The sequence below is a fragment of the Lolium rigidum genome, chromosome 6 (genome assembly GCF_022539505.1).
Source record: "Lolium rigidum isolate FL_2022 chromosome 6, APGP_CSIRO_Lrig_0.1, whole genome shotgun sequence".
In the NCBI taxonomy this organism is placed as follows: domain Eukaryota; kingdom Viridiplantae; phylum Streptophyta; class Magnoliopsida; order Poales; family Poaceae; genus Lolium; species Lolium rigidum.
In genome coordinates this window covers 316,290,244-316,309,413 of record NC_061513.1, presented here as the reverse complement: position 1 = coordinate 316,309,413, position 19,170 = coordinate 316,290,244, and the positions used below count along the sequence as shown (strand labels likewise).

The 19,170-nt window shown below is 46.3% G+C and overlaps 1 long non-coding RNA gene across 3 annotated transcripts; it reads right to left on the bottom strand.

Moving 5' to 3' along the window:
• Positions 1-16,209: 16,209 nt before the first annotated feature.
• Positions 16,210-18,910, bottom strand: LOC124666232. Of its 3 annotated transcripts, none has more exons than XR_006990832.1 (6): positions 18,566-18,910; positions 17,552-17,754; positions 17,328-17,459; positions 17,157-17,214; positions 16,990-17,059; positions 16,210-16,516 (listed from the first exon to the last, which is right to left on the bottom strand). It is a non-coding gene; the product is annotated as an uncharacterized LOC124666232 (long non-coding RNA). The 3 variants fall into 3 exon arrangements; XR_006990833.1 differs by having other exon boundaries at positions 16,210-16,504; XR_006990834.1 differs by having other exon boundaries at positions 17,552-17,694.
• Between the last annotated feature and the right edge of the window lie 260 nt (positions 18,911-19,170).

The following is a 19,170-nucleotide window of genomic DNA, read 5'->3' as shown; positions in this document are numbered from 1 at the left end:
TCCGACGTTGACCTAGCAGTGGCGGCGAGCATAGCCGTTCTGACCATGCCGATATCGGCATCGGCATCGGCATCGTTTGGAGGATGTGGTGCTCGAATAATAGTGGAAATGTGATATTATCTTTTACATGCATAATATATAGAAAATAGTTAGATCTCTAAATCGATGCATATGAAGCTACATCTATATTCTTGGTCATAATCCCCTTATCTAAAGGGGATGGATGCATGGCTTCACGTCGTCGTCGCTTTCATCGTCAGTATCTTCGTCATCCGAGTAGTAGTGCTTCCTGCACATTGTTCCGTCGAACACCTTCCCTGTGAGCACATCATCGCCTTCATATTTGAAGTGTATGAAGCAGCCGAAATCCACACCGTGCGCGATGGCGAAATTCTCCTAGCCCTTGTCGAGGTACATCCGGCCTTGACCGTCAAATAGGACCTCCACGGTCCAGAGACGAGGACCACAGTCAGCTGCTCGCAGATACACCTTAGCTGGCTCCTGGCCGTCAAGATAGTCCGCAAACTTTTTTGGGAGAGCATGCAAAGAGATCGAGCGCCGATCGTTTGAAATTAAAGGTTTTTTAGAACATGCCCATAATTAATCACATGCATCATATATGTGGGAACGCGTACGTACCTTCTTGACCAAAGGGTCTTCATAGACGACGATGAAGAACTCCTCTATGATCAATGGCAGTGTTGACGGTGGTGGTGGCAATGATGATGATCCACTTCCCACTAGTAGGAAAACCCTTATAGGCGGAGCTTAGTTCTGTGGCGCACCACTAAAAATGCGCCACGGAATATTATTTTGTGGCGCACCATTCTGGGTGCGCCACAGAAATAGCTTAATTTTGTGGCGCACGCTTCGGTAGTGCGCCACAGAAACTATGTGGGGCCCACATCCTGCCACCACCAATTATTACTGTAGGTATTTACTGTGGCGCACATGTCGTGCTGCGCCACGAAATAACTCTTACGTGGCGCACGGGCTTCGGTGCGCCACGGAAGTAGTTGATTACGTGGCGCACACTGCTCGGGTGCGCCACGGAATAAGGGACTTATATCATCTCGCCCGTGCCCTCCCCCGCCTGTTCACCTCTCCCCTCTCCCGGAGCCCCTCCCCTCTCCCCTCTCCCCTCTCCTCCGTGGTCGCCTGGATCCGCCGCCGCCTTCCTCCGTGGTCGCCTGGATCCTCCATGGTCGTCGCCATCGCCGTCGCCGCCGCCTTCCTCCGCGAGGGGCGCATGCCGCCGCGGTCCTCCCATCCCCGCCACCTGCAGCACAAGCTGCCCCTACGGCGTGGAGGGGCCGCCGCGAGGAGGGGCCGCCGTCGCGGCAAGGTGGAGGAGCCGCCGCCTCCTCCTCCTCCTCCACCCCTGCCGTCATCTTCAACCTCGTCCTCCACCCCTGTCATCGGTGCTCTCTCCCCTCCCCTCCTCTCCCTCTTAATTCCTCCTCCGCTGCCCCTATGGCTTGTGTTTGCAAGCTCTGGTGATCATTTGATCACCAATTGGTTGATAATTACTTACTGCTTTCTCTATCTATGCATGTTGCTTGATATCATTGTGTTGTTGCTTGATTTGTATAGCTTCTCACCATGTACTTGGTGGTTGCTTATGCTTTGAAAAGCATATGAATGGATGCATGATGCTTGCCAAGCATCACTGTTGCCTAGCAGTTGACTAATTCATTTATCTGTGAAACTTTATCTTGTTAATGTAGATAATTGAGATGAACTACTTTACAGTAATGATTCTATTACTGTATTTACTTAAGCTAGATGGATGCCAACTATTGTTGGGGACCCTAGCTTCATTTTGAATCCCGTTGGGTAATGATAAGTGTGTAGGCTTGGTGGTTTGGATGGTTTGGTGGTTGAATTGGCCTTTGCAGTCATGAACTGCTGGCTTGGTAAATCATGCGGGATGGTTTCCTTCCTAGTTCCATTTGGAAGATGCTACTATTCAATTGGTTGGCATAACCATGGTGACTTGAGTTGGTCAAATTCCTGGTCCTTGCCATTTGTACCGGGCTTCACTTGGTCTATGATTAAATGATGACCAAACATTGTTATTCCACCCTATGTGCTTGTGTTTGACATGGCTGTTGCTATGTCTATGTACATATTTACTTGATGGATTCTTGTGAGCTTATGGTATGCTACTATGCTACTGTGGTATCCTTGTGAAGATTTACTTGATGGATTGTTGTGAGCTTATGGTATGCTACTATGCTTATAATGCTCTGATTAGTGGGGATGCTTCTTGGATCATGTGCATATAGTTCATATAGTTCCCTAAAAAGAAAGAATGCTCCCTGGCCGGATGCTTGATGTCTTGGCTCAGCCAATGATGCAAAGGCTGAGGCAAAAACTTGGATAAGAACAGATACTAAAATAGAGATATTCACATTAGGGAATCATGTAAATGAATGCCATTGTGGTATCCTTTGAAGAAAATGGGAAGTTTCTGATGGTTTAAAAGACTGGGTGATGCTAGGTTATTAAGTTGGCTGTTAAGGTTGGTTTTATCTGGTTAACTTGGATAGGCTATGTGTTCTTGCTTACTTATGCATATCCATCTCTACTTGGATTGACTAGCTCGGGCTTGGCCTCTCTCTTGCCGACATCACTTGGTTACTACCAAGTGATGAATAATCCCTTATGGTACCCCGAGCTTTGTTTTGAACTCAAGCTGAGTAATGATAAATTTCTATTTCTTGTTGGCTTTGATGAAAATAGAGATATCCATAGTAGGGGATCATGTAAATGAATGCCACTTGTGGTATCCTTTGAAGAAAAAGGACTATTTCGATGGTTTTAAAAGGCTAGGTGGTGCTAGGTGATTCGGTTGGCTACCAAGAGTTGTCTCATCCGGTTAGCTGGGATATGCTATGTGTTGTTGCTTGTTTAGGCATATCTATCACTTACTTGGATTTATTGGTTCTTGATTGGCCTCTCTTTTGCCGGCATCACTTGGTCTATATACCAAGTGATGAATAATCCCTTTGGAGCATCTGCTCCATGCATGCTATGTGTGTTTGAGCATCTTGACTTATGTCACCATGGTTGCTGGTTTGTTGGTGTTTTTGTACTTGCCGATGATTAGATGGTTGGTCGATATCACTCGTACACTCGGGGGTGGAGCAAGTGAGGCTTGGTGTGATGGCACAAATATCAATATCTTGTGCATCCTACCTGGCCTCACTTACTCCATCCCTGGATGTTAATATTTGTTTCGACCAACAAAGTATGAGGCATTCCACTTAGTTCATACTAGCTACTTCTTAATTGCATTGGCCTTTCTTCCATTTTAGTGCCGATGATTAAATTGTTTGGTCACTTGTACACTGCGGGGTGGGGCCGGTGAGCCCGGTGCGATGGCACAAATATCAATCTCTTGTGCATCCTACCTGGCCTCACTGACCCCATCCCGGAATGTTAATATATCTTTCGACCAACAAAGTATGAGGCATATGATATCTAGTTGAGATACCACTTGGCTCTTTCTTCCATTTCAGTGCCGATGATTAGAATGTTTGGTCACCTATACGCCGCAATATACTTTGTAGACGAGCCCCCTTTCCCTGGCCGCCGTTCCGTGAACGAGTCCTTGACGAGACAACAACGCCGACATGCCTCTCCGGCGCAGCACCACTTTTCTTCTCTCGCCGTCCGGTGCGTGAACGGTCTTTGCATCAAGGACTCGTTCACTCGGACAGCGAGGGACTGCCGTGGTTCTGCGCCGGAGATGCGGATCGGCGTTGTTGTGTCGTCAAGCACCCGTTGACGGAACGCCGACCGAGGAAAGGGGCCCTTCGCAAAGTATACGGCGGTGTATCTTGCAACTATGGTTTCTGACCATAGTATTTGTGTTGACCAACAATGTATGAGGCACTTATTCCATTTTGTCATTCCATTTGCTTTGAGATTTTCAAAATGCCGATGATTAAAATGTTTGGTCACCGTACACTCGGGGGTGGCGTAAGTGAGCCTGGTAAGATAGCACAAATATCAATCTCTTGTGCATCCTACACTGGCCTCACTTACACCATCCCCGAATGTTAATATTTGTGTTGACCAACAATGTATGAGGCACTTATTCCATTTTGTCATTCCATTTGCTTTGAGATTTTCAAAATGCCGATGATTAAAATGTTTGGTCACCGTACACTTGGGGGTGGCGTAAGTGAGCCTGGTAAGATAGCACAAATATCAATCTCTTGTGCATCGGACTTGGTCTCACTTACGCCATCCCTGAATGTTAATATTTGTGTTGACCAACAATGTATGAGGCACTTATTCCATTTTGTCATTCCATTTGCTTTGAGATTTTCAAAATGCCGATGATTAAAATGTTTGGTCACCGTACACTCGGGAGCGGCGTAAGTGAGCCTGGTAAGATAGCACAAATATCAATCTCTTGTGCATCGGACTCGTCTCACTTACACCGTCCCTGAATGTTAATATTTGTGTTGACCAACAATGTATGAGGCATTTATTCCATTTCTCTTGTGCATCGGACTTGTTGGTCTCACTTTCTTCCATTTTCATCATAGTAGGAAGCTGGACGAAGGACCCCGATGCAAGCGAGCCTGGTGGGTAGAGATGAGGGAGCAAAGGAGGAACCGGATGAAGACTACTTTGTAGGATGAAGACTACTTTGTATCTCGAAATTGTGAATTTTGTATGAATTAAGAGTTGTATGCAAAACATTTGACACTTGCCACTATATATGTATCTCGATCGGGATCTAAGTAATGTGATGATGATGTCTATGTTATATCCGTGCAATGTACATGATATTTATATTATATCTGAATGTTGCTTGTATATAACCTATATATCCGTATATTGCTTGTCTATAAACTGCATGTGTACGGGAGGCAGCACAAAATCGTGTATAATAGAAGCAAATTCTGTGGCGCACTGCAAACCAATTACGTGGCGCACTCTTTTACGTGGCGCACCTAAGAGCACGTGCGCCACGGATACGTTAACTACGTGGCGCATGGGCTGGTGCGCCACGAAAGCTTATTTTTGTGGCGAAGTTTCTGTGGCGCACCTCCCATGCGCCATAGAATCCATTTTTGGTGCGCCACTGATGAGGCTTTTCCTACTAGTGTCCCCTTCCCCTTCCCCTTCCCCTTCCCCTTCCCCTTCCGGTCCGCGTCCGAGACGTGGAAGCCATGGCAATGGATCAAGTGTATGTGAACGAAGAAGAGAGAGGCAGAACCTATTGACACAAGGGATGGCCGTGTGGGTGTTTATAAGGGAGAGATGACCGTTGTAGGGGTTTACACAATAAAATAAGGAGGAGGTGAACGTTGGTGGGGGTTTACACAATAAATTAAGGAGGAGATGACCGTTGTGGGGGTTTACACAATAAATTAAGGAGGAGATGACCGTTGTGGGGGTATATATCTCAACAAAAAAGTAATGCGAGACTATCTTGACGGAAATGGAACTTCGTGATATAGTTTATCATTTTACCGTGAAAAGTAATGCCTAAAAGAAATGGTAATTCGTGATAGTTTATCATTTACCGTAATGGCTACAACAAATCGTTGATGGTTTATCATTTTTTGCGTGAAAAGTAATGGCTACAAGAAATGGGTGATGGTGTATCATTTTTTGCGTGAAAAGTAATGGCTACAACAAAATCGGTGATGGTTTATCGTTTTTTGCGTGAAAAGTAATGGCTACAAGAAATGGGTGATGGTGTATCATTTTTTGCGTGAAAAGTAATGTCTACAACAAAATCGGTGATGGTTTATCGTTTTTTTGCGTGAAAAGTAATGGCTACAAGAAATGGGTGATGGTGTATCATTTTGCGTGAAAAGTAATGGCTACAAAAAAATCGGTGATGGTTTGTCGTTTTTTGCGTGAAAAGTAATGGCTACAACAAATTGGTGATGGTGTATCATTTTTTTGCGTGAAAAGTAATGGCTACAACAAATCGGTGATGGTTTATCGTTTTTTGCGTGAAACGTAATGCCTAAAAAGAGTTTATAATTTAGCTCGTGAAAAATAATGCAGAAAACCAAACTTTGCGTGAAGCTAACCGACGACAGAGAGAGAGAGGGTGGTGGCCCCGACCAGAGAGAGAGAGAGATAGGGGTTATCCTGCCCGTTAGATCATACGATCAACAGTCGGCGGGCATGATCCGCGTGACATGGGCTACACCAATCAGGGCAATGTTGGGCGTCTGTGAGAGTTTGTGAAGGGAGAGGGCAAAACTGAGTAGTATCAAGAAACCAAGGGCAAGTGAGTAGTAAACAGACTAAGGGATTCAAATATGAGATTTAAAAAATGAAAAATGCATGTTTTGTACAATGTAACCCATCTTGGCCTACCTCAAACTATTTGCAATACAAATATATGAGTGTGAAAATTATGGCCTCATTCAGACAAAGTATGTTTTGGGAAAAGCTGTTTTGGGTAGGGCTTATTGTGGAAAACCATGCACCTTCATAGCTACTAGGTGATTTGAGAAGTGGCAATTTGTGGTAAAAATTGATTTATCTATGATTTATCTATGATTTGAGAAGTGGCAACATGTTGTAAAGACTCCATGAGTAAGTGCCACTCTTTTTCGGAATTTTTTGCACATTAAATAACTCATTTAACTGGTTAATCCCATTTGTTGACTCTCTGTTGACCAGCCACTTGAGGGTAAAACTGAGTATATTGCACTAGCCAGTATTAGCACCCAAGGGGAAAACTGAGCACACAAAAAATGCTAGTATATGACTCGAGGGTATACCTGAGTATATCTAAATTTCCAGGGTTAGACCCGAGGACGCGTGTTGCGGTGCAGACGTGGAAGACGTGCCATTGTTGACGCGTGTCGCGGTACAGACGTGCAAATAGTGGACGCGTAGGACGCGGGTCGCATTTAGGACGCGTAAGCCCCTCCTTCCCTCCCTCTGCACACAATCGTCTCATTCTCGCTCACGCACGAAACCACCCCTCTCACGTCCCATCAACTTCTCCAAATCGGAAAAACCCCAACTGCCCTACGCACGCTACCCTGCCAGCGATGGAGAAGAAGAATGCGCCGGCGGCCGTCGCCTCCGAGCCCGTCGCCTCCGCGCCCGTCGCCGCCGAGCCCGTCGCCGCCGAGGGCGGCGCATCCAAGCGCGGCACCTCCGTGAACTGGGCCTCTCTCTCGGCTGATGGACCACTTCACAAGATCGGAGAATGCTTACTGGCGAACGAGGAGTACGCCGACACCTACTCTGCTATGAGGCAAGTCTGTAGAAATTGGCGCTCAGGTTTGCACGAGCCCGACGTGCACCTGGACGAATGGATCATGCTAGACCACGCCCTTCCACGCGTCGCTGAGTTCACCTTCCTCCAACTCGGCACATCACGCTCTGTCACTATAGATCTATCGGAAGTTCATACAAGGTTCAAATTCCTCCATATCTACCTTTTTATTTTCAATCTTAAACATCTTAGTGCTGAATGTTATCTTCATCTATATATTTTAGATACTACTTCGTCGGCATTTGCCGTGGCGTCATCGTGCTTGCCCAGAAGAACCCGCCGCACAAGATACGGCTTCTGAATCCACTCACAAAGGCATCGAACACTATGTTTGAGGCGCAGATGCCATCTGTTTTTCTAAATTCAGTCGCTGTAATCAAATCCCCGACTATGGTCTTCGTTGCCGCACAATTCCCGCCGGAAATTGGTTGGGTCGATGAGAGCACTCCAACTAAGGATATAGATGAAGATTGGGGAGAAGAAAGATTTTCGATCGAGAACCATTGTCTGCGTTGCATTACCCATTCAATGGTGAACTTTATGCAATAGCTGCGGACAATTTTGAGTCCGGAAGAATAGTGTGCACCAATGTACAGTTGCAGCAGCGCGCGAGCACTGTCAAGATGGAGACACTAATTTCATTTCCAGAACTTGGACGTCAGAAGTTCTACCTTGTGAAGTCGGATGGTGATCTGCTGCTTGTGTTGTTGGTCAGCGAGGCTTTGGCGGGGAAACCATTGGTGTACCGTGTGGACACTCAGAGCCGCTCTCTCCATGCGGTCAGTAACATTGGCAGTAATGCCCTCTTCGTGAATTATATCCGGTGTATCTCCGTCGACACTAGAGTGCACCCGACACTTCGACCTGGCTGCATCTACTACACGGATTTGGGTTATATCAGAGAGTACTCTCATGATACAAGGGCATGGGATGAGTGGCCACTACGTGTGGATAGAATAGGAAACTACGGTATGAAAAATGAACACATGCCATACCGTCTGGAGGATGTATTGGCCGCACACTGCAGACGGAACGAGTTCAACCAATATTTCCTTGGGGTAATGCACGAATGGAGCGACGAAGAAATATATGAGGAGGATTGAAGAACAAATTCATTCATCCTGGGGTATCCTAATCTTCTTGTTGTCCATACATTGCGCGTGTCTTGTATATTTTTCAGCTTAGTTTGTCGTGAACATTAACAACGTTATTGGCTGCTTTTGGCTGCTGTATGCAGTTTATGTATTATACTTAGTTTTCTGATTATGCTGTTGTGAATTTATCATATACTAGCTTCTAGATTTGTTGCCATATTGGGCAAAAAACGAGGGCCAAAAGGCATAAATAACCCCGAGAGATTTGCTACTAGATTTGCTGCCATATTGAAGAAAGACAGAAATAGAAGCTTCTCTAGATTTGGTACTAATTTGGTGAAAAAGACAGAGAGAGAAAGAGGGGAAAAGGTGCTCTTAAAAATGCCAATTTGGGCCGAGAGAGACAAAACCCAGCTCATGCTCACATGCAACCAAACGCTTCTCGTCCTGTCCCACGCGGTCCCTTTCTACCAGCCCCACGCGACGCGGCCCCACAGACTTTGCGGCGCAACACGTCAGCACAGAACGTCCAAATAGACGGATTCCTTCCGTCTGAGCTCCTTCTGCGGGTTTCACATAGGCTTGAGGAAAACCGAGGAAAAACTAAGGGGCTGGGGAAAACTGAGTACAACTAACGAAGCGGGGGCACGAAAATAGAAATCCCTATCTTCAATTACATGAAAGATTCGGCTCGGGGGGCACCTAAACGGATAAGGTACAAGGCCATGAAGTATGTCCTTATTGGGGATGACATCTTCAACAGGACTTTGGAAGGGTTACTTCTCAGATGTCTGGGACCAGCCGAGTCAAATCGGCTCTTACACGAGGTACACGAAGGCGCCTGTGGAACTCACTAATCGGCTCATAAGATGAAATGGTTGATCAGGCGATCGGGGTTTTATTGGCCCACCATGCTTGAGGATTGTTTTAAGTACTATAAAGGGTGTCAAGCGTGTCAGAAGTTTGGGAAAATTCAGATGGTACCCGCATCAGCAATGAACCCCATTTCGAGGTTGGGGCATGGATATGATCGGCAAAATCAATCCTCCATCGAGCAAAGGCCATATGTGGATTTTGGCCATTACAGATTATTTCACTAAATGGGTGGAGGCCGTCCCTATGAAGTCCGTGGCATCGCAAGATGTTATCAATTTCGTGAAAGAACATGTCATTCATAGATTTGGGATTCCCCAGACTATCACGACCGATGGAGGTTCGGTCTTCATTTCTAAAGAGTTTAGAAAGTTCTGCGAGGACATGGGAATTAAGTTGATCCGATCGTCTCCATACTATGCTCAAGCAAATGGGAAAGCTGAAGCGTCCAACCAGAGCCTTATCAAGCTGATTAAGAGGAAATTCGACGAGCACCCTAGACGTTGGCACGAGATATTGTCAGAGGCTTTGTGGGCTTATCGCATGTCATGTCATGGAGCGATAAAAACCTCTCCATACCATCTGGTCTATGGACAAGAAGCCGTATTGCCCTGGGAAATCACGGCTGGGTCGAGACGTATCACGTTTCAGAATGATTTAACAAGCCGAAGAATATGCAGCCACGATGAGTGATAGCATTGAGGATCTAACGGAGCTTAGACTGTGGTCGCTTGAGAAAATTAAAGAGAACAAAGCCAAGGTAGCTCGCGCATATAATAAGAAGGTGAGACCAAAGGAGTTCCACGTTGGTGATCTGGTATGGGAAGCTGTATTGCCATTGGGGACTAAGGATGCAGTGTATGGTAAATGGTCTCCAAATTGGCAGTCGACCAAGTTTTAAAGGGTAACGCATACATGCTCGAGGAGCTGAGCGGTGTGAAGTTCCCAGTGGCTGTCAATGGTCAGCATCTCAAGAAATATTTCCCAAGTATGTGGGATGACGGACAGTGAAATATGGGGGCCGATGCATGAAATCGGCCGGTAAAAAATAAAAAAAAATATACAAAGGAACATGACACAAAGCACAGCCGATGCACAGACATCGACTTTAGACTAAAAAGCCGATGCGCAGCCATCGACTCTAGAGGTACAAACAGTTACGAGCAGGTGTCAGGTTACATGGATAGGCTCTACTGAAGGAATGCCTCGAAGGCACGGAGGGCGTCAGCACGGACACGATCCACCTCGGCGATCTCGGCCTCGTCATCTTCGTCCTCGCCCGTCACTAGATGTTTGTTCAGGGCACGTATTTCCGCGGATCAGTTTTCGGTTGAGCTTTGAGGCATTCGCTTCCTCTTGGGAGCGGGCAATAAGAGCTTCCTTATCGTAAATAAGTTGTTTGGTTGCCCGGACCCTCTCTTCAAGGTCCTCCAATTCCTTTCGCAAGGTCTCAAGTTCGGCGGTGCTGACAGAGGTGTCAGTTTTGTCATCTAAGGCCGCCTTTTTCTCATTGAGCCGCTGACATTTGTCTGCAATATCGGCTTTCAACGGAAGTTGGGCGTGGCGTAGATTGATTCTCTGACGAGCTAACTTCACCCTTGACCTGTAGGCAGACAGAGTCACAACTGGCCAAAGTTTCACCTGCAACGTTACCGGGAGGTGGTGCTGGATTTCTTCAAGAACGCTCTTCACTTCCTCGGGGTCTTCGACCAACGTCTCAATCGGGGAGGAGAGCGGGGCTTTGAGACGCTGAAATTGACGTAGGACAGCGCTGGGTCGTGGTTCATCGCATGCCGTAGAAGGAGCTGGTTCGATGGATTCAGGGCCGAACGTTAGCAAGCCCAAGAGGCCACAACCCTGACAAACAGAAACAGCGTCAGTATGCAGCAGAAAGGAAGGGTAAGCCAAACGAAAGGAGTATACCTCTCCTGAGACCCGGGGACAGCCGATGATGAGGTAATCGGCTCTTGTGTTTCTGCTGGGGACTTGGCCAAATTGGCGACCTTGTCAACGGCACCTTTAGGGATTACTGGATCCAGGTTTGCGGAGGGCATCAGTACTTCCTCGACTCCCCCACTAGAAGTGTCATCAGTCTGCAAAGGAGGTGGTTAGCCGATGCGAGCAGCAATGGATTAGCACGAAAGATGAGCCGGGGAGAGTATGGAGGGTAATTACATTTGAAGCCTCTTGGTTTGATGAAGGGGCTCGCGGTTCCTTTCGAGTCCTCTTAGTGCATCGGCTCTTTGTGCGTTGACCACCCTGCCCCGCTTTGATTGGAGCTTGGGGGGGGGGCAACAGGTTCAGGAACTGGCCTTTTCCTGGAAGCCGATGGTGGCAAATCTGGCTGGCTCTGCGTGGTGATTTTCCCAGAGTTTCCCGAGTTCAAATCCCCTCGACTGGTTTGTGTTTCCTCGCTGGAGTTGTCTTCGGTGGAGGACTATAAAAGAAGAGTTAGTAAGCACAAGCATGTTTGCAGAAGCCCATAAGGATAGATGAAATCAGTCAAGGCATGGATCAACGTACGTGCAAGCTCTCTTGACCTGGAGAAGGGCTCCGGAGCTTCAAAGTTTTCCTGGCGGCTACTTTCCTCACCGACGTTCTCGCCTTGATTGGGGCTCGGGGGCAGCTGGCCCGGAAGATACTTTGCTCTTGGAAGTCGATTTTGGTGAAATCGGCTGGCTCTGCATCACGACCTTTTTCAAGGGTGGCGAGCTTTTGCAGAAAAGGACCACAGGAGCCGGTGGGATGAATTCAAAGGGGGAGCCGTCATCATGTGTAGGTTCTGGACCATCTTGTTGCTGCAAGGAGACAGAGCAAGGTTGTAAAAATCATTGTAGGCCACTTCAAGAAAAAATTTCAGTTCGAGTGGTAGTACCTGTTCTGCGGGGATATTATATTCAGCATCGAGTTGTTTCAGCAACGGTCCCAGAGCTCTCCTGAAGGCATGAGTTTTCCACATTGACCACCTGGTCTCAAAACCATCGGTTGACGAGGTGAAAGAGAGGTTGTTAGGGACTGGGATGGCTAGAGCATCAAAGAAAGAGTAACACCTCTGACCGGTGAGGACATCGGGCAAGTCGGCTCTGCTCTCTGTTAAGTGGTGGAGGAAGAAGTAGGGAGGCACCTGCCCAAGACCAAACTGTCGAGCTGCTACGACCGGCTGATAGGACTCATAACCAGGTTTGATTATTCTGTTTGATGTGCTCATGCTAACTGGAAGGAAGCAGGGACGGATCATGGTGGAATACAATTGCCGGGTGCTGGTGTCATCGGCAAAGCTGTCTAGCCTGAAGGAGACTGGGTTTTCAAAATTTTCAGATTCCGTGTAAGGAAAGAAGAGAGGATTGTCCAGGCTTTGGAAGAAAATGCTGAACCACTTTGATGCTTCCTTGTGATCAGTTTACTACCTGGAAGGCTATACAAGGCTTGGCCGTAGCTAGTGCATCGGATCTGCTTCCTGTTAGCATCTGGAAAGGTGCAAGTGGCCAAAAGTGGGAAGTTTGGGATATGGTTCTGGAAATACAGTTGAGCCCATAGCTGAATAAACCACCAGGGACCTCCTGTTTTGACTGTCTGTTGGGAAGATAATTTGACGGACATTAGTTGGAGATATCGATAGACCTCTCCAAGGAACAGTTTGCCGATGTCAAGCTGGGTGCCTCTGGCAAGTTCATAGGCCAAGGGAAGATAATTCTTGGTCGGAGCAAGTGAAGGGCCACAGAATATGAAGTGTTCCAACCAGAAATTTAGGAAGGCCGTGTGTTCTTTCTCTCGTTACAAGGGCCTTTATTTTTCATGTGGCGTCGAAGGTAAGCACCCCAGTTTGTGCACTCTGTTTTGGAAGAGAGTTTGAAAGGAACCCTTGGCAGCATAAAAGCAGAGGGGCTAGGGGAGGTGACGTCTAGGCCAGTGATCATTACCACATCTAGCAGAGTTGGTGTCATGGGGCCGTGGCCAAACATGAAGCAGTTCAGCGCATCAGACCAGAAGTAGCCGATGGTTTTTAGAAGGTTTTCATGCTTCTCAAGGGGAGACAATGATAAGGACAGAGCATCGATTATTCCTGTGGTTTCCCATTTGGATTGGTAAGTTTTGGATACTCTACTGTACCAGGAAACCCAATCTTCAGGAGGGTTAGGCCAGGCTCGTAAGCAGTCGGCCCAAGAAGCTAGATCTAAATTCTGGTTCACGAAGGGGATCCTATTGGCCTCGCGAGAAATCAGATGGGGAGGACTCTTGACAGTACGGGGGCCAAGACAAAGAGAGTTTGGAAGAGAAGGATGCGGCAACAGAATGTCTGATACCTAAAATTAATGGTGGAATAAGACATTAATTCAGATGTTTGCTATTAGTTCTAACACTATGGTCGGATGGCGAGGGGCGGTTAAAGATTACCTTCAGGCCAGAGACTGTTGCGTTGGCGTTGGACGATTCCGCCATCTGATTCACTGGCGGAGATGAATCTGCACGGTTGGGGATCTGGGATTCGCGTTGCCGCGAGTTGAATCTGTTCAATGGGTGATGTCTACGGGTGCTTCTATTCTTGTAGACAGTGTTGGGCCTCCAAGAGCAGAGGTTTGTAGAACAGCAGCAAGTTTCCCTTAAGTGGATCACCCAAGGTTTATCGATCTCAGGGAGGAAGAGGTCAAAGATATCCCTCTCATGCAACCCTGCAACCACAAAGCAAGAAGTCTCTTGTGTCCCCAACACACCTAATAGGTGCACTAGTTCGGCGAAGAGATAGTGAAATACATGTGGTATGAATAAATATAAGCAGTAGCAACGGCACCAGAAAAGTGTTTTGCTGTCCAGGACTGGCGTGTGGTTGATGGTGGTAATATTGCGGACACTACAAATGCAGTAAAACAGTAAACAAGCAGCGATAGCAGTATTTAGGAACAAGGCCTAGGGATCATACTTTCACTAGTGGACACTCTCAACATTGATCACATAACAGAATAAATAGATAGATGCTAGACTGTACACCCTCTTGTTGGATGATGAACACCACTAATCGTGTAGGATTACACGAACCCTCAATGCCGGAGTTAACAAGCTCCACAATATTCGATGTTCATGTTTAAATAACCTTAGAGTGCATGACAGATCAACATAACCAAACAAAGTACTAACATAGCATGCACACTGTCACCTTCACACTACGAAAGGAGGCATAGATCACATCAATACCATCATAGCAATAGTTAACTTCATAATCTACAAGAGATCACAATCATAGCCTACGCCAAGTACTACACGATGCACACACTCGTCACCATTACACCGTGCGGGAGGAATAAACTACTTTAATAACATCACTAGAGTAGCACATAGATAAATTGTGATACAAAACACATTGCAATCATAAAGGGATATAAATAAGCACTTCACTATGCCATTCATAACAGTGAATAAGTATTACATGAAATATAGCCTAAGAGACCCACACGGTGCACACACTCGTCACCTTTACACACGTGGGACAAGGAGTCTCCGGAGATCACATAAGTAAAATTCACTTGACTAGTATAATGACATCTAGATTACAAGCATCATCATATGAATCTCAATCATGTAAGGCAGCTCATGAGATTATTGTATTGAAGTACATAGGAGAGAGATTAACCACATAGCTACCGGTACAGCCCTTAGCCTCAATGGAGAACTACTCCCTCCTCATGGGAGACAACAGCGTTGATGAAGATGGCGGTGGTGTCGATGGAGGAGCCTTCCGGGGGCACTTCCCCGTCCCGGCGGCGTGCCGGAACAGAGACTCCTGTCCCCCAGATCTTGGCTTCGCGATAGTGGCGGCTCTGGAAGGTTTCTCGTACCGTGGCTTTTCCGTATCGAAGATTTAGGTCGAGGAGGCTTAAATAGGCGAAGAGGCGGAGTCGGAGGGGCGACGAGGCGATGACACAATAGGGGGGTGCGGCCCAGGCCCTGGCCGCGCCACCCTGTCATCTGGGGCCCCTGTGGCCCCCCTCTGGCGGCTCTCGGGTGTTCTGTAAGCTTCGTGGGATTCTAAGATGCTGGGCGTTGATTTCGTCCAATTCCGAGAATATTTCCTTACTAGGATTTCTGAAACCAAAAACAGCGAAAACGAGAACCGGCACTTCGGCATCTCGTCAATAGGTTAGTTCCGGAAAACGCATAAAATCATCATAAAGTGTGAACAAAACATGTAGGCATTGTCATAAAACAAGCATGGAACATAAGAAATTATCGATACGTCGGAGACGTATCAGCATCCCCAAGCTTAGTTTCTGCTCGTTCTGAGCAGGTAAACGATAAAAGATAATTTCTTAAGTGACATGCTACCAACATAATCTTGATCATACTATTGTAAAGCATATGAGATGAATGCAATGATTCAAAGCAATGGTAAATGCAATGAGTAAACAATTGAATCATTTAGCAAAGACTTTTCATGAATAGTACTTTCAAGACAAGCATCAATAAGTCTTGCATAAGAGTTAACTCATAAAGCAATAAATCTCCACTAATATAAAAAGAGAGAGAGAGGCAGATCCAACCAATCTGAGCCATACATTCACGAGATCTGACGACCCAAAACTTCCCAATGTTGAGGTGCTCAACGCGTTGAGCGCATCCCCTCTCCAATCCCACGTCCACTAATAATTAGGTAACCATTCGCTAAATTAAAAACCGCACCATATACCCACGACAACCCTCTCCCTTGCGTCCACGCCGCTGCCCATCCTCTACGCCGGTGTAGCCGCGACCCATCATCCATGCCTCCACTTGGGCCTCCGCACCTTCCGCTCCATGCGCCCCAGGCTTCTCGCCGTCCGTTGGCCATCGAGCCATCGAGGACGCAGGAGCCCTAGCCGCCGCCGAGGACGCAACTGCCCAGCCGTCGTCGACGAAGAAACTGCCCCAGCCACCATCGCGGACGCAAGTGCTCAGCGGCCATCGACGAAGCAATTGCCCCGAGCCGGAGCCGCTGTTGAGAAAGCAAGTTGCCCAGACGTCGTCGAAGAACCAAGTGCCACAACCGCCAAGGATACATGCACATGTGGGTACAAATAAATTTAACTTGAATTTACATTAAGCCAGTTTCAGTGTTGCTGCATCTATTTACATACTATCTCCATAATACTAGAACATGAATTTACCAACTGTAAAGCAGTTACCGGTTGCTTCAAAATTTGCATGCCACACTTGGACGAAACCCAAAGGATGTATCTTCGGATAAGTTTGCTCATGTTCTCCTGATGTAGTTGGGCAGATCAACCACGACCTGTTGTTGCACCTTTAGCATGTTTGTATTAAATCAGCATGTTGGTATCTTATAAATTAGAATCAGCATATCATTGTCTTATTCAGTTTCTACAATCTGCACCTGTAGCTACTAATCCTAAAGAAATAATTGATTTTCTACTGATGAATGAGATGAGATGCAACCAGATATAATACTGAAGTTATTTTGATCTCCACTAAAAGATTTCCTTTGAATTTATCTATCCCTGTTGTTCGATTATTGGAAGATTTCTTTGTGACACGATGAATTGATCTCTTACTGTTTATAGATGTGCGATTGCACTGTCCTCCATTCAAAAAAAAAACTTTCAGTTTTGTGCAATTGTACTGTCCCACATTCCTTTTATATGTTTATTACTGAATGAATATATTGTTCCCCCATGATTTCACATTGGACCTTTTTAAATCACAGCTCTTGCACATGAAGAAAATACAGCCACGTGCTATAGAGAAGAATGCCAGTACCTCGAGTGTACAGTCAGAAAAGAAACTGAGCTGGTATGCCCGATTGTTTGATGAGAAGAAAGCGGAGTACCTACAGAGACAGCGTATAGCCCGTCAGCAAACTGTAATGAACACACATAACAATGGTACAATCATACCCTTCAGATCCTATTATGTTTATTGATCACCTGTTTCTAATTTATGGGTTCATGATTTCCTGTTGTATGCCAGATGGAACTGATATGCCTACAAGATCACTAGGGACTAATCATCCAGCTGAAGAAATTATTGTCGGATGGAAGAAACGAACTGAACAGGGATGGTATGGTAGCCTATTTGAAGAGAAGAAAGAAGAATACCGCAAGAAACAACGGCAGGACAGACTCCAGAAGAAATCTGAAGCTCACGTTCTTAACATGGATGTACCCCAATCCTCTACTATTGATCATGTTTCCCTCATGACACAAATAGGTCAGTGTTCCCCTCATGATCTAGCATAAGAATTTAGAAAATAAGTTGCATGTTAGTTGTGTGATTGCACACCTTGTAAAGAACCTCAACATATTGGCAATTAGCAACAAACCTTATATATACTGGACAAGGACATCATTATCTTCCTTGTGTCGCATGCAATATTGCCATTTTCATCTTCCACAGTACCTCCTCAAATTTTGCCATCCGACAAATCATCAACATTTAAAATGTTGATAGTGGACCTGAATAAAGCTGCATCCTATGATTAATAGTTGTACCAGTACCATCAACAGCTCATGGAATCATTTGAGCCTACAAATTATGCATAGATGTTACCAAAATGATATAAGACTTGAGTAAGAGAAGAAGGATTTCACAAAGCAAGAAACAACCAAATAAATAATGTAGAGCAGTAAAAATTGTCTTTTAACAAAATGCATATATTAGATAGTTGGATATAGCTAAGTAGATCGAATTGATTGTGAGCTTCAAATAAATCCATGACAAATTCATTCCAGTAATCTAGACACACCACTAGATTAATCATCCTAACATATACACCTTTATAATAATTGTCCATGCATGCTAAATCAAGCTCAAAAGTACATACTGTACTTTCAGTTTTATTAAGTTTTGATGAAATAGGAAAATGTGCACTCTATGATAAACTGGGCATGGCAATTACCATGGATTTTCATCATGCAGCCGAAATTCGAAATCCATTAAGAAGAAAAAAGGGATACCACAAAATTCGGTACAGGAACAAGTAGATGGATGGACTTTTTCAGTTCCGAGGCCGTAAAAAACACACTTTCTGGAAGGTTTTCATTTTGATAAGCTGTACATCATTAATCTCTCATATCCAAGCGACGAAATTTATCATACCACACAGTTTACCAAGTATTTCTAATCAGGAAGTTGGACAAACACTAAATAATCCCATCACCAACAGAGAGATGCATCACACAATATATGCAAGCGAGCTGATGCCCATAGGATCAAACACGCATATATAGAGTTCCACAACTTGATTAGTGCGGAAGCTCTCCAGCCATATAAGCAAGCTGGGTACCAATCCAATTCATGCATCAAAGTACAGTCGAGGGAGTAGATAGAAGATTACCTTTAAGCGTTGGAGAGGCGCGGAAGCGATAGGACCAGAGCAGGGCATCCTCGCCGGCATCCCTCTGCGCTTGCTAAGATTCACCGGCTCTTGTCCCGCGGGAGGAGGATTCCAGCGCCGCGGAGCCTTCCAACACGCGAGCGTTGGCCGCACCGCGAATCAGATGGAGACCTCAGTCGGCTTCTAGCTCACCGCCGTCTGGCCTTCCGCGAGCATGCCGAGCTTGGTTTCTCTTGCCCTTCCCAGGATCTCCAGTGGCGACTCGGGCTCTTCGGTGACCGGAATCTTGTGTGCCGCCGGTGCGAGGAAAGGGCGGCAACATCGGGGAGGCAGGGGAGGGGCTGGTCGTGGCGAGCTAGCGGCAGCGGGCAGGGGGAGGGAGTGGGCGAGGCACGGGATGCGAGGCCCTTGCGCCAGCGGCGGAGATGCAGGGGAGGGGCGGCCCTCTGCGTCGGCGGCGGGAGGCAGCGGAGCAGAATAGGGAGCTTGAGAGAGTGGGATAGTGAGGACCAAAGACGTTGTGTCTACGATTTGGCCTTTTTTATTTATTTTCTTTTCTTTCCGCTGGACTAAGTGATGTCTAACAGGCTAACAGCTACACCTAA